This window comes from Sabethes cyaneus, chromosome 3, assembly GCF_943734655.1.
Source record: "Sabethes cyaneus chromosome 3, idSabCyanKW18_F2, whole genome shotgun sequence".
Taxonomy (NCBI): Eukaryota; Metazoa; Arthropoda; class Insecta; order Diptera; family Culicidae; genus Sabethes; species Sabethes cyaneus.
Window position 1 is genome coordinate 8,439,953 of NC_071355.1, and position 14,315 is coordinate 8,454,267.

Here is a 14,315-nt window from a genome sequence, read left to right on the forward strand (position 1 = left end):
GCAGATGTCATAGACAAGTGACTGCACTGCTGTGACAAGAGCACTGCTAAATGTGAAGTGATTATTTGTCATCGTACTTAAACGCCAATTCTCTTCGAATATGCTATTAATGAACAAGCGTTAAAAAGAGTGAATCACGTTAATGACCTTGGCGTTGTTCTCGATAGAAAGCTGACGTTCGACAGACGCCGCACGGCGATCGTGTCTAAATCTAAATAAAATATGCGTAATGCTGATGAAGTTCTTGAAGAGAACACAGATTCACTGCATGGACATCCGGTAGTCTTGCGACGTTACCGACCCATCTTACTCTCCCAACTTTTGACAAGTGTACTTTGAGAATTACTCCAAGTTGTGCCTGCAGTACACGGTTCATACGCTTACGCCATTCTTCGCTTTCCGTTTGTGCTCCACCTCCTCCTGATGAAAATCTATTTGCAACAAAGCACAACAATCAAAATACTCAGAATCCTTTCAGAATCCGCAAAGTGAAGTAGCAAGGTATGAGGACGACGTTTCTGAAGTAACAGGAAATATGAGCCGAACTTTTTCACTTTTGAAGGTTTATCATTTCTAATAATAAGTTTCAAGAAACCGACAATTATTCAAAAGAACTAGCGGTTGACTGTGACCAGTGTTGCGAAGCCCTACCCGTTCTAGTGAACACGCCAGCATAAGCATTCCTTTCGGAGTCCCGATCTTGGTTTTTCATGCATTGTAACGACTTTTGCGAGTGTGCATTTAGCCAACAGCCACGGTCGTCGCTCTCGCACGTTATTGCAGCCTGAGCAACTGATACCGATCACTCGCGAGGACTCGCACTCCTACCCGCGTGTAGAATCGAGAGCGTAAGACGAAGAAAAAAAACAAAAAATAATGCAAAATCTGTATCCCAGTATGCCGCCAGCTCTCACGGGCAGCTGGCTGCTCATGAGTTGTTTGCCTCGTGAGTGGTTATGCAGAAAGACGCTACGAGACTGTGCGTTTGCGAGTGTGTAAGTAGTAAAATGTCTGCACACAGCAATGCCGGCTGTTTTGAACCCATTGTTTCAAAAAAAAAAATTAATATTAATGCCTGACCGCATTTCAAGATCAAAAGACTAAAACACGAATTTGGTCAATTTCGGAACGGAGCCTTTCTCCGAAAACCCGCGCTGAGAAACGCGGACTAACACGCTTACGGACGAACAACGTCACACGCAGTACCTTGCAAGTCGTAAGGACCTGCATAGTGTCGTCGTCATGAAAGAAAAAGCAAGTTAGATTAAAACTTCTCGGTCGGTGGTTTCTGCAGTTGACGGAGGAAGAGGCACAATTTATGTGTCTAAAAATAACCCAAAAACCACATACGTCGCTACATTAATAAGGAGGGTTGCGCAGTCTCGTTTTGTCCAGCGCCTCTATGGTTCAAAGGTACATGGGTGCCAGCGAGCCACACGCCCTGACGGGTGTTGTGGGTTCAAATCCGGTTATAATCTCTGATCATAGCTTGGTTCGACCCATGCACCTTCCAGTATTGGACAAAAGGTAGAAGTCACAACGACAACTTGTCAAGCGTAGCTACTTTAACCCCCCCCCCCCCCCCGCTCTCCACTTTCCTTACCACTCTTTCCCCTCCTTTCCAAAAAAAAACTACAAGGTATACAGCCCTAAGGGTTGTACGAAAGGGTGACGTAGGACTGTGTCATATAATACTCATTAAATAATATGTCAAACTAGATAATCTGTCTTACACAATTATTAATAACTGCTTGATAGAAGCTCAGCCAGGTGTATCTGGGACTGGACAATAAAATCGGTGCATTTCTTGAGTCATGAGGATACAAGCAGTTCACTTCCCTACTATTCCCTAGCAATTTAGCAGTAAATAGAGTAAATAGAGCAGAGATAGTTTGAACATTGTTTCACGATCCACTATGTAATTTAAGTATTCACCAGATTTTCACAACTAATTTAAATTGAAATTTTAGATTCAATTTTAGATTCACGAATAAACAAACATTTGTTGCCATCAATGCACTGAGTTGTAGTGTATTTTTGTAATTTCGCTACGAAATTTATTATGAACTTCTTTCTAAACAGCTCAAATAGCATGCGATAATTTTCTATAAATATGCTTACCTGTCATTTCATGTGACGGAATTATAACGGTATGCGATGGATTGATATCTGCGGGCGATGCCTCTTCGTGCGACAAACTTGCAACTTCACCTGCCGAACTAGAAGCACTCTCACGCTTTCGTTTGCGTGATAATCTAGTACGCTCTGCTCCTGTTAAGGATATCCTTGGTTCAATTACTACACCAGCCACTTGTTCACGAATACGTTTACGGTGGTTACGTAAATATAACGCCTGCAACCATTTAGACATAGCGAATTCTTTAACAAATCACTACTGTATTTCACAAAGGTTGAAATAGCAATGAATGGCCAGCCCACAGATCATTGTAATAAATATGTTATGCGTAGTTTGATATTTGAACCAACTTCCTTCAAATAGTTTCTGGCCGTTGGTTACAAATAATAATCAAAACCATTTTGCACATTTGAGATAAATTCTGATTATGCTTCATTTAATTAGTTTGCGGCCCTTAAAAGGGCCATTGGTTACAAGTAACATCAACCTCTTCAGTGCAGTCAACAATCGGTGTTGCCACCAATAACCGGTCTTGCCGCTAAATGCCGTTGGTTTCGCCACCAATAGCTGTCGATGGTAAATGCTGACCGTCCGTCAGTGCGATTGTGCGATGAATGAGCAGACGGCGAACCAAGAGTACCATTTTATAGTCACTGGCACTGCCGCTGCTGCTTGTAAGCTAGTGAGGTGGTGGGGGAAACCAGATCAATTGCTGCTGCTGCTCGAATGATTATCCGACGCTGAATGAGCAAGCATTTTCCATGGAACGTTGAAACGTTAACCATTTAGAAAAGTGAAGAAAATTCTTTTGATTCTTCAATTACTCTAGTTCTTATAAGAACTGTTTAAGACCACAACGGCCTACTGCTGAATTTGCTGCTGCCCGTCAGTCGATTTGCTTCCATTTGCTGTTGGTTTGCGAAAATAACCGCCAAAATGCTATTGGGTGCCTCGAATTGTCATCGAAAATGACATTAGATGCCGCAAAGGTCCTTGGATTTGCCTCCAATAGCCGCCAAAAATGCTATCGTTACCTCCCGATTGCTATCGTTGTTGGCTCCGATCGCTGGTGTTTGCCGCCAAACGCCGTTGCTTTCGCCACCAATAGCTGTCGATGGTAAATGCTGACCGTCCGTCAGTGCGATTGTGCGATGAATGTGCAGACGGCGAACCAAGAGTACCATTTTATAGTCACTGGCACTGCCGCTGCTGCTTGTAAGCTAGTGTAGGTGGTGGGGGAAACCATATCGGCTGCTGCTGCTTAAATGATTGTCCGACACTGATTGAGCAAGCTATCGAACAATTTCGCATGTCTGCGATGGGGATAATGCAAAATGTAATGTTAAGTGCATCGTGTGGGATTCACGTTGGCCATTGCCCTCTGATTTTGCTTGTCTTTGGGACCGGTGTTGCCGTCAATAGCCATCGATGTTGCCGATTGGATTGGAAAAGGGGTGTGGCTTACAAAGTGGTCTCAAGGTTATCATTTGGATCCAAATCCTTTGGTGTATCTAATTGTCGTCCGTGCCTGTGAAGCTAGGCGATAACAAGGGAAATGTATGGAAAAATTCGACCTTGAATCTTTACACACATTTTCACTATTTAGCGTATAAAAAATTATTATTAGTATGTTACTATAAAATTGCTGGACATTTTATTTATCCAACGACATATTAACTGTTATGTTTCGTTCAGTAGTATAGTAGCTATTAGCGTTTGAAATATTTCATTCAAACGTTACACTTCTATTTCTCGTTTTTACAAAGTGCTACCCAGTCCCAGTATAGTAAACAAAGACGTAGTCCTACGTCAAAATCATTACTTTCCCCTACCGTCCGTCCATCAATTGTAGAACCATCGTTTCAAAAAAAATATTATTGTTAGGCCTGACCGCATTTCAAGGTCAAAAGACTAAAAACACGAGTTTGGTTAAAGCAAGAACAGATAAAGTGTCAGAAAAAAAGGTGTCAGCAAGCCCTTTTTCTGAAACTTTATTTGTTCTCCAAATTTCTCTCTTGTTCTCTCATTTTTCTACTCTTGTCCTTAGTCTTTAGTTTACTCGGTTTGCTTTACTACGTTGCTATCTTTCCATCTTTTTGAAATTGTTTATCATCTTATTCTATCTGTTTACTCTCTTCTCTGTCCATTGTCGCTTTCTAGGTCTATTTTTTACTCTTTATTTTTTCACTTTCTAAATTTATATTTCTCTCTCCATTTATCACTCTTTCCCTATTTATCTGTATTTTTCCATTTCTCCCTCTATCTCAACTTTTCTCTTTCACTTTGTCTCTCGTTCTCAATGTCTTCCTATATTTCCTCATTTCTTTTTCTCCTTTCTCCAGTTCTTCCTACTTCCCTTATTCTGTCTCTCCATTTCTCTATTTTTTCCATATTTGTTTCCCTACATTTTCCTCTCTCTGTTTATCTCATTTTGTAAGTTTGTCTCTTTATTTTTCTTCATTCCAAGTTTACTCTACATTCTTCTATAAATTTCTGTTTTTAAACGTCTTTATTTTAACCTGTTCTTATCTCTATTTTTGCATCGATATCTCTGTTTCACTAGTTCTATTATATTTCTTCATACAGCAGATCACTGCTCATTATAAATTTCTGAAGGACTGAAATAAGGACTAAAGAGTTCTCAGCTTTTCATAGTTTTTCCGAAAAGTTGCGATTTGTACGATGCAACCTATCGCTGTTTTCGATTTTTCCGTTCCTTTCGTCTTACGTTTTACTTACTATTCCTTTAGGGCATACGGAATTCCTTCGATAAGTACCCCGGTTGTTGTGTGACTTACTGGAATCTGAAACCCGTAAAAGTTGAAATGTTTTCCCCTTACTGTGAACGCAGGTAGTTCCAATCAGTACCTAATTCCGATCACTCAACCAAAGTAGCCGAGTTTTAAAAGACTGAATTAAAATTCATTGTTCAAGGGCAAGCTTTGATGATGAGGATTCTCATTAACTATGGTTTTTGATTCAATCTTTTAACAATAACAATACAAACACCTATGAAGCCAAATACATAGCTGTCAGAACACTTGGTGGTGGTAAATCACTAGACTTGCCGGAGCGACAATCGGCAACGCACTGCCTGTTTCTCTCGCACAGATCGAGCAGTCTTCGGCGTAAGAATTCTAATTTTAGGAAAATATAGCAGATTTTCATAAATTTCAAATTCATTTCCAATGAATTATTCTAATAATCCAGGTTGAGGTTTTCAGTTCAGTTCAGTTTTACAATTTCACAGTTTAAAATAAATAGTAATTTAAGGAACTTACTCTTGAAGTTAGCGACACACATGATTTGATTGTACAACATACCTGAAAAATAAAAGAAAAATATTAAAATTGTATTAGGAAAAGCTACTTTAAACAGCAAAAAAAAGACAGACAACATTTCAACACAATTTTCAAGCGTTAAGCATAAATTTTTATCCATTAACAGCTCATAAACGGCTCAGTGGAACACGAATTCGGACACCCAACCAGGCAGTTTCATCTTTATTAGCCATTAAAAATAATCAATAAAAGTTGTAAAATAGTAATTTTGTGCGGCATACCATGTTCGCAGCGGATGAATGAAAAATCAATTCTTCCATCTACGGTGCCTGATGTGCCACCTTGTACCGACGCCTTAGCAACAATGCGACAGTCACTCGTATTGGTCGTCGCTTCTAAAAACTAGGCAGCAGAACAAAAAAAACACCAACAAATCCGACGCTCGTCCAACCGGCAATATGGCACTGCTCTCCATAAAAGCATAAAATTCAAATTCTCCATTAAAAGTGACGCCGCAGCCAGCAGCTCATCGACAGGCCAAGGTGAGCGGGGACAAAAAGTCATCGACGACGTCGAACGGGAAACTGGGACCCATAAAACCGGACATTTTATGGCGGGTTTGGACACAATCCCCGTGCGCTTCCCCCGGACACAAGAAACTGGGTCAGACACCACGGGTCTGGGATCCGGTTCGGGTCGGGTCGGGTCGATGGGTTCATTCGGGTGGGGCAGGATAATCGGGAAGAGTGCGCGTGTGAAAAGTTGCCATTTAATCATAATTCTGTGTTTTTTTGTTTTCCTTCAATGGGGGTCAGTCAGGCAGGAGTGGTCGACATCGGAACATCGGGGTGAGTTTGAAGTTGATGATCTTAATCTCGGAATTTATTTACAGGGATGTCGTATAATTCAACGCTTTATAGTGTAGGGGACGGGGGGCTTTCTAAAGCAGTGATTTCGTTATTGGCCACGGAGGGAGTTGTAAATGTGCCACTTTGTGACGAGTTTCAGAAGTCAGAAGTAGGAAAATTTGGAAGGTTACAACCTGTCGGCAGTTTATGTTATTGAACTAATTTTTCTTATAAAATGCAGGAATTTTCATTGTTGATGCAAAACCGGCATGGCTAAGAACCATAAAAAATAACATGAATTACATTTATTTTAGGTGATAATAAAAAACGATTTTTTCCTTATATTTTCAACTTTAAAGTTAGGAGTTGTTGAATGATAAAACCACTCTAGGCTATATTGCTTATTCAAAGAGATATTAATAAAAACTTGATCCTATTAAAACGTTCAATCCGCATTATTTTCGAATCGTTTAACTGGAATGGCCTAGGGTTAAGAGTCCTCTCCAGAATGTGATAATTCATTCAATGCACTTAAATTGCACCCGAAGCTCGAAACCGGGCAGGATTGAACGGAACGGTTCGCTCTCTGAATGCCGGTATCCAACGGAGCTGCAAACCAAAGGCACAAAAGCAGAATGGATGGCAGAAAATCACACTGAAACTGAAATCCCGGAACTAGATTATGGCTCATATCTTATATGCAATATGATTTCGATGCTGAACGGAAGATGCTTTATCCTCTGGCAGTTCTACATCCGAACTGAACGATGAACGGCCAACACAAGGACACATTCTCGCCCGAATATTGGCCCATAAAATAGATTTAACGATCAACGATTGTACGGCCGGGCCGGCCCCATTTGCGGCTAATCCGGAACTACCTTCGACCGGCCGGATTCGGGCAGAACCGAAAATGAAGCGGATATGTAATTGTTTCTATCCTCTCATTTTTCATCCCGAAAGCCACTGCGCCCGGAGGAGTGCGGGGGACATTATTGCTGCCGCCAGTGGCAGTTGCTGTTAGCGCCAGTGATTGCGTTTTTGCTGCTTTTGAGTAATGGCGAGCAATAAAAATTGGATCCTGTGAGGTGCGCAAACGGAGCCTGCCGGCGCCTGTGAGGGATGCCTTTCTAAGCACTAATTCTCCGGTGCCGAGTGAGATTGAAAGCAAGAGAAGGGGTTCAGTTCTAGCCCAGCCTGGCCCCATTGTCTAGGCTGCGGCGGCGATTTATGACCTCACCAGTAGCACAGAACGATTGTATGTGTGTCATGGGAACATTTGTTCGGTTGAGAGCTTGCAATCAACCGAAAATGAAATGTTTTTTTTGCGAAAACGCTCGATGGGCAATGAAAAAATGCCTCTTCATAATGATGGATGTGGCCTGAAGATTTTCTCTTATGCCATTCCAGATGATTTTCACGCAATATAAATATCAGGAAAATCATGCCTGATCCTAGTCTTTGTTATTTCTATTCGAAGAAGCAAAAGTTTTTCGCTACCTCTATATTTCTTTCAAAAAAAAGGACCATGCGGCCGCCAAAGCACGCCAAAGCTTAAATAATGACTTCTCCGAAACTCAAGAAAGCGTTCGTTGAAAACCAATCCGAAAAAAAACGAAATCTTCCCCGAATCTACTCAACAATCAATCTGCCTAATGGACTCTCGAATGTGCCATAGTTAGTAGTTTTTTTTCTCTTCTCCTTCCTACTGCAACGCTCGGTAAACCAGACTTCGGACAAACCACTCGAAATAAACGACCCCTGCCAATTCAGTGATGCTAGATCTATGGTTTTATTCGTAGTTTTACAAATTTAAAATTTCTTTCAGTTACAAAACTCACCGGTACGGTACATACAAGTAAGTAAAAAGATTTGTTCGGAGAGAAAGAAATGAACAGATTGACTATTCTTGACGGTGTACTACTTTAATTAGTAGTGAACTTTCATTTTTCACTTCGAAAACGCTTTTGAACATTTCGGCCTTCAGAAAACATAACAATAAGCGGGCCGAAAAGAACTCTAAATACGAAAAAAAAAGACAACGTCAACGCCGTAAAGACCAACAAAATGGGATAAAATATGAAAAAGTGGGGAGATGGCAAAAAACGGAAAAAATATTACGCAGAAAACAGGAAAATACGGGACAAAGACGCCAAAACAGCAACCAAAAGAACAAAAACCCGAAAAAAGAGGTTTAAAAAATGGCAAAAAATGACGAAATATAGTAATGTTCCGCTTTTGTCAGCCCCATGTTGAAATAGGGAAACTGAAAAAATCGGGAATTTTTTTTGAAAATTTCAGTTTCAATATAACACATTGATGTGTTCTGCAAAGTTTTACAGCATATTATTACAAGAAATTTTACTGAAGACAGTAACCTTCTATCTCATCAGCAAAGAGAGAAAAATCCTACTTCTCATAAATGCAAAATCGTTAAAATCAGTTTTTTTTATTTTGGCTATTTTTGTAGTTATTGTATGACTTTTTCAGGTTTTACAAAGTTGTACAAATAGTAAAAATACACGATATTGCTGAACATAGTATACCTCTATCTTTGTTTGTTTAGGAAATATAGAACTTTTACTATAAAAATTCCCTTAATTTTGACTCCGAATTACTCGCAAGAAGGCATCATTTTATTCAAAAAGTCTCCTCAGAGAATCAGAATACTTTCAAGTAGGCTGAAACGTATTATAAATCATGTTTAGAAGCACAAAAGTTAAGCAAAATTTATAGGCTGACAAAATCGGGATAAAAAGCTAATAAAATCGGGGGGAGACAAAATCGGGAGCTGACAAAATCGGAACATTACTGTATTGTAAAAACGGCGACGAAAGAACAATAAAAAGATAGTAAAAAGTTAGGATTTTTGTTGTCTTGACGACAAACAGAATATCCAAAATGAAGTGAAAAAGTGACGAAGAGACAACAAAAAACGGTGCAACGACGACAAAACATGACAATAAAAAACGAAGAGAAGTCGACAAAAAGATGCCAAAACAGCAACAAAAAAAAGTCGTCTAAAACTTTTGCTCCGAAGAATAAAAAATACGGTGAAAATACAATGAAAAGCTGACAAAAGGACGACAAATGACAATGATGCGAAAGCAACATTGTGAGATGCCAAAACAGCGATAAAAAGAACAAAAACCCGACAAAAAGTGGTTAAAAAGAAAGAAAGAAGGTAACATTTTTGCTGTCTTGACACTAAACAGAATGACATAAAAAAATGGCGAAACGGTCCTACAAAACGATAAAAAGATAACAAAAAAGAAAGAAAAGACGAGCAAATGACGACGAAAAGACATCAAAACAGCAACAAAAAAGTCGAAAAAACGGCTCCAAGCAAGAACAAAAATGCGACAGACAGATGACAAAAAGACGAGATATACGAAAAAAGGCGAAAAGAAGAAGAAGAAGAAGAAGAAGAAGAAGTGGGGAAAACACGATGAAAATAAACAAATAACGGCAACAGTATGACGAAAAAACGAAAAAAAAAAACGCCAGAGTAGCAGCCAAACAAGACAATACAAAACAACGAAAGATCTTCAAATAAACGTAGAAGAGGTGATTAGAAGACGCCGAAAAGACTACGAAAAAACGACGAAAAGACAGCTTTTGTTGTCTTGACAAGAAACAGGATGAGCAAATATGAACGAAAAGACAACAACAACAAAACGATGAAACGATGGCAAAAGATGACGAAAAGATGATAATAAAAAACGAAGAAAAGCTGATAAAAAGATACAAAAACAGTAATAACAATAACGTTAAAAACGGCAACCAAGAACAAAAGTACGACAGAGAGATGACAAACAGACGATGAATACGAATAAAAAACAAGAATATGACGACGAAAAGAATAAGAGGTGGCTAAAACGGCAAAAATACGACGAAAAGACGCAAAGAAACATCAGAACAGCAACAAAATATGCCAAAAAAGTCAAAACAAAACTATGAAATGACTACAGAAAGATGTAAGAAAGATGATGAAGAGACAATAAAAAGACAGTAAAACAGAGACAAAAAACATGACAAAAATTTTAGAAGTTTCAAAAAGGCGACACAACACGCAAAAGATGCCACAACAGCAATAAAAATTAACGACAAAAAAAAAACAAAAAACAATAGAATAATGCAATGCAATTGCATGTAATAGCACCGAAAATACGACAAAATGAAAAATATATGATAGAAAACCGACAAAATTTTGCCGAAAGAACGCCAAAATAGCGACAAAAATAATAAAAAGCGGTCAGAAAAAAATAGCAACAATGAAAACATTGTTCTTTCATCGTCGTTTTACAATACAGTAATGTTCCAATTTTGTCAGCTCCCTATTTTGTCTAGCCCCGATTTTAGTAGCTTTTTATCCCGATTTTGTCAGCCTATAAATTTTGTTTAACTTTTGTGCTTCTAAACATGATTTATAATACTTTTCAGCCTGCTTGAAAGTATTCTGATTCTCTGAGGAGAATTTTTGGAATAAAATGATGCTTTCTTGCGAGTAATTCGGGGTCAAAATTAGGGGAATTTTTATAGTGAAAGTTCTATATTTCCTAAACAAGCAAAGATAGAGGTATACTATATTCAGCAATGTCGTGTATTTTTACTATTTGTACAACTTTCTGAAACATGAAAAAGTCATACAATAACTACAAAAATAGCTAAAATAAAAAAACTGATTTTAACGATTTTTCATTTATGAGAAATAGGATTTTTCTATCTTTGCTGAAGAGTTAGAAGGTTACCGTCTTCAGCAAAATTTCTTGTAATAATATGCAGCAATGTAATGCAGAACACATCAATTTGTTATATTGAAACTGAAGAAAAATAAATGGTTTATTGCATTTTTAGGGGGATAAATCAAAATTTGAATTCCGCTGGACGATGGAACTTTTAGTTTTAAGAAAATCTTCCAAAGGTTCGTGAAACTTTTAAAGAAGGCAAAATAAGTAAATAAAAACGCCACGATTGTTTTAACAACACACAACGACGAGAAAAGATGTCAAAAAGGTGACGAAAAGACAGAAAACGATGGAAAGATGACGAAAACCCACGAGAAAGAAATCGACAGAATAGCTTACAATGTAAAAATGAAGGTGCCAAAATAGCAACAAAAAAGACGACAACAACGGTAAAAAGTTGTAAAAAAAACGACGAAAAATGCAAAAACGGAGTCAAAACCTAACGAACAGACTAGCGAAATGTGATGGAGAAAGATGGCAAAAGAATCCTGAAAAAATGACAAAAATACGTCAGAGACAAGGCAAAAAGACCACACGAACGATTTGAAAATACAACAAAAAGATAACGAAAAGACAACATAAGAACGACGAAAAGATAACAAAAAGATGACAAAAAGACGGCGAGAAGGCGTAGAAAAGCCAACAATAAGATGATGATAAGAAGAAGAAGCGACGAAAAGACGATGAAAAAGAAGACACGAAAGACTGGCAAAAATATGATGAAAAGACACTAAAACAAACGCCAGAGACTATAACTAGATGTCCAAAAGGCGATAAAATGACGATAAAAAACTGTAAAACAAAGACTGAAAACAGCATGAGAAGATAGTAATTTATAAAAGCCTTCAAAAGGGCGACAAAATACGCAAAAGACAACCAACATCCGGCAGAAAGACGACAAAAAAATCACGACGAGAAAAAAAAGATAAAAGACAGCTTTTGTTTTCTGGACCACAAACAGGATGAGAAAATTGTAAAAATAAACGGAAAGATAACAAAACGAACAGATGACAATAAACAAATAAGAAAAGACGAAAAGATGCCAATACAGACACAAAAATAACAAAATCAACTAAAAATACGAAAAACTAGGATCAAAAAACGACGGAAATAACATGAAAATATGATGAAGAGGACGAAAAAAAAACAGCGACAAAAAATAAAACACCATAAAACAATGTTTATAAAGTGTCACAAACACGACAGAACATGCAAAAAAATGATGAATATACGACAGAAACGCTGACAAAATGTCGACGAAAAGACGCAAAACAGCGTCAAAAATAGTAAAAAACCGTCGAAAAACCCAACAAAAATAAAGAAACGATTTAAAAAACGTCAAAAGCATGACAAGATTTGCGAAAAAAGACGATGAATAAAGAACAGAAAGAAGACAAAAGAACGACGAACCGTACAGTAAACAAAACAGCATTTTGGCTGCTTTTTACATGCCAGAAGGCATTGGCATTAGGTTTAAATGCCACTGTCGGTTTAAAGGCAACAGTCTTAATGATCGACTTTTGTGGAAGTTTTGGTTGTTTTGACAGTAAACAAGACGACGCGAAAAGGTGATGAAAAGACGACAAGTAACGATAAAAAGATAACAAAAGAACGAGAAAAAATCGACAATATAACAACGCCAAAATGAATGTGCCAAAACAGCACCAAAAAACAGACGATAACAATAAAAAAAACGGAGAAGAAGCGACGAAAAACGCAAAAACGAAGTCAAACTGACGAGTAGACGATAGACGGAAACGTGATGTAAAGATGGTAATACGACCGTAGAAAGACAACACAAATGTGACAAAAAGATGACAAAAGGACGATGAAAACGCGACGGAAAGATAACGAAAAAGTTATGACAAGTAGGTGGAAAGCTGGTGTAAATGAAAAACGAAAGCTGACAAAATAAAATGAAAATACGAAACAAGATACGATGAAGACGCTAAAAAACCTATTTGACTATTTTTGTCAAAAACGTTGAAAAGACTACAAACAGATGCAGAAAAGGTGATGAAGGGACGATTTAACGACAGCAATATGGCTACAATAAATGCTATAACAGATTACAAATGAGGACTAAAAGACGCAATCAAGAACAACCAAAAACGCAACGAAAGACAATAAAATATATCCAAATATATCAAAAATATATGGCAAATCGCTGAATATAGACAAAAGAGGCAATGTAATGATGACAGAAAGACGAATGATGAAAGACCAACAACGAATGTCGAGAGTCAGCGTCTTTTAATCATTTAAGTCATATTTCAGATATGTATGAAATGATTTATTTGATTAAAATTGAAGTGTACTGCAAATGAAGCACAAATGTTGGTTAAATTCTATTCAAACTAACATTTGGTCCAATTTTGCTCTTTTATTGATTTTGAAACGAAAGTGCGTAACCCGTTCGGTGATAAAACTACGGATTTTACCTGGCAACGCTGCGTCACCATCGACGGCGATCTTTTCCAGTTGTACACGTTCTGGGCAGAGATATCTTCTTGCATCAGCTCACGACGTCGTCGACGACGACGGCGACGCTGGAAGACAGCAAATTCATAACCATAAGCTTCCGTCACCATTTGCCTGCCTGCTTGCCTGCCTGCCTGACCGAGGAAAAAAAGGAAGCAGGATGAATACGAAGAACGCCCCGGCATCGCAAAGACGTTTTCGACCATTCGAGATGGTAAACGATTTGGAAGCTCATATTTTTTCGACCATCTCCCCCGTCGTCGGTTCCGGTTCCCGTCCGTGCATTCCCCGTTTCTTTGTAATCCTCCTCGGAACCATCGAATTCTGCACACACACAGAGAGAGAGAGAAAGGGACGATAGCATGTATCAAAGTTCAGTGCTTGTTATTAACTTATTCCCTGGGAGGAAACGGCATCTGGCGAATCTCGAATTCGCCGGTTTGTTGAGCTTCCCCGAATACCGAAGCCGGCAAAAGTCCATTGCCTTTCGCGGATCGGCGAAAATTTTCCGTCGAAATCAAATGGCCATCGATCATACTGCGAGGAGTGTGATTACATATTTATAGTCAGTTTTGAAATCTATAATTTTTGTTTTGAATACGAAATGAAACGTTGGTTTTCGCTGTGGCATTCGGTGAACGGTAAATATTAAATGTTTCGGAAAGTTATGATTGGATGTGAACCGCGTGGCACTCCGTAGGTACCGGTTGGCACGGTAAGCTGTTGAATTTTTCAACACTCCTACCCGACCTCGGGGAAGTTGTTTTTCATGTTCAAGAAAGAGGTTGAGAGAGAAAGAGCTTTTAGCCAATAAAAATCT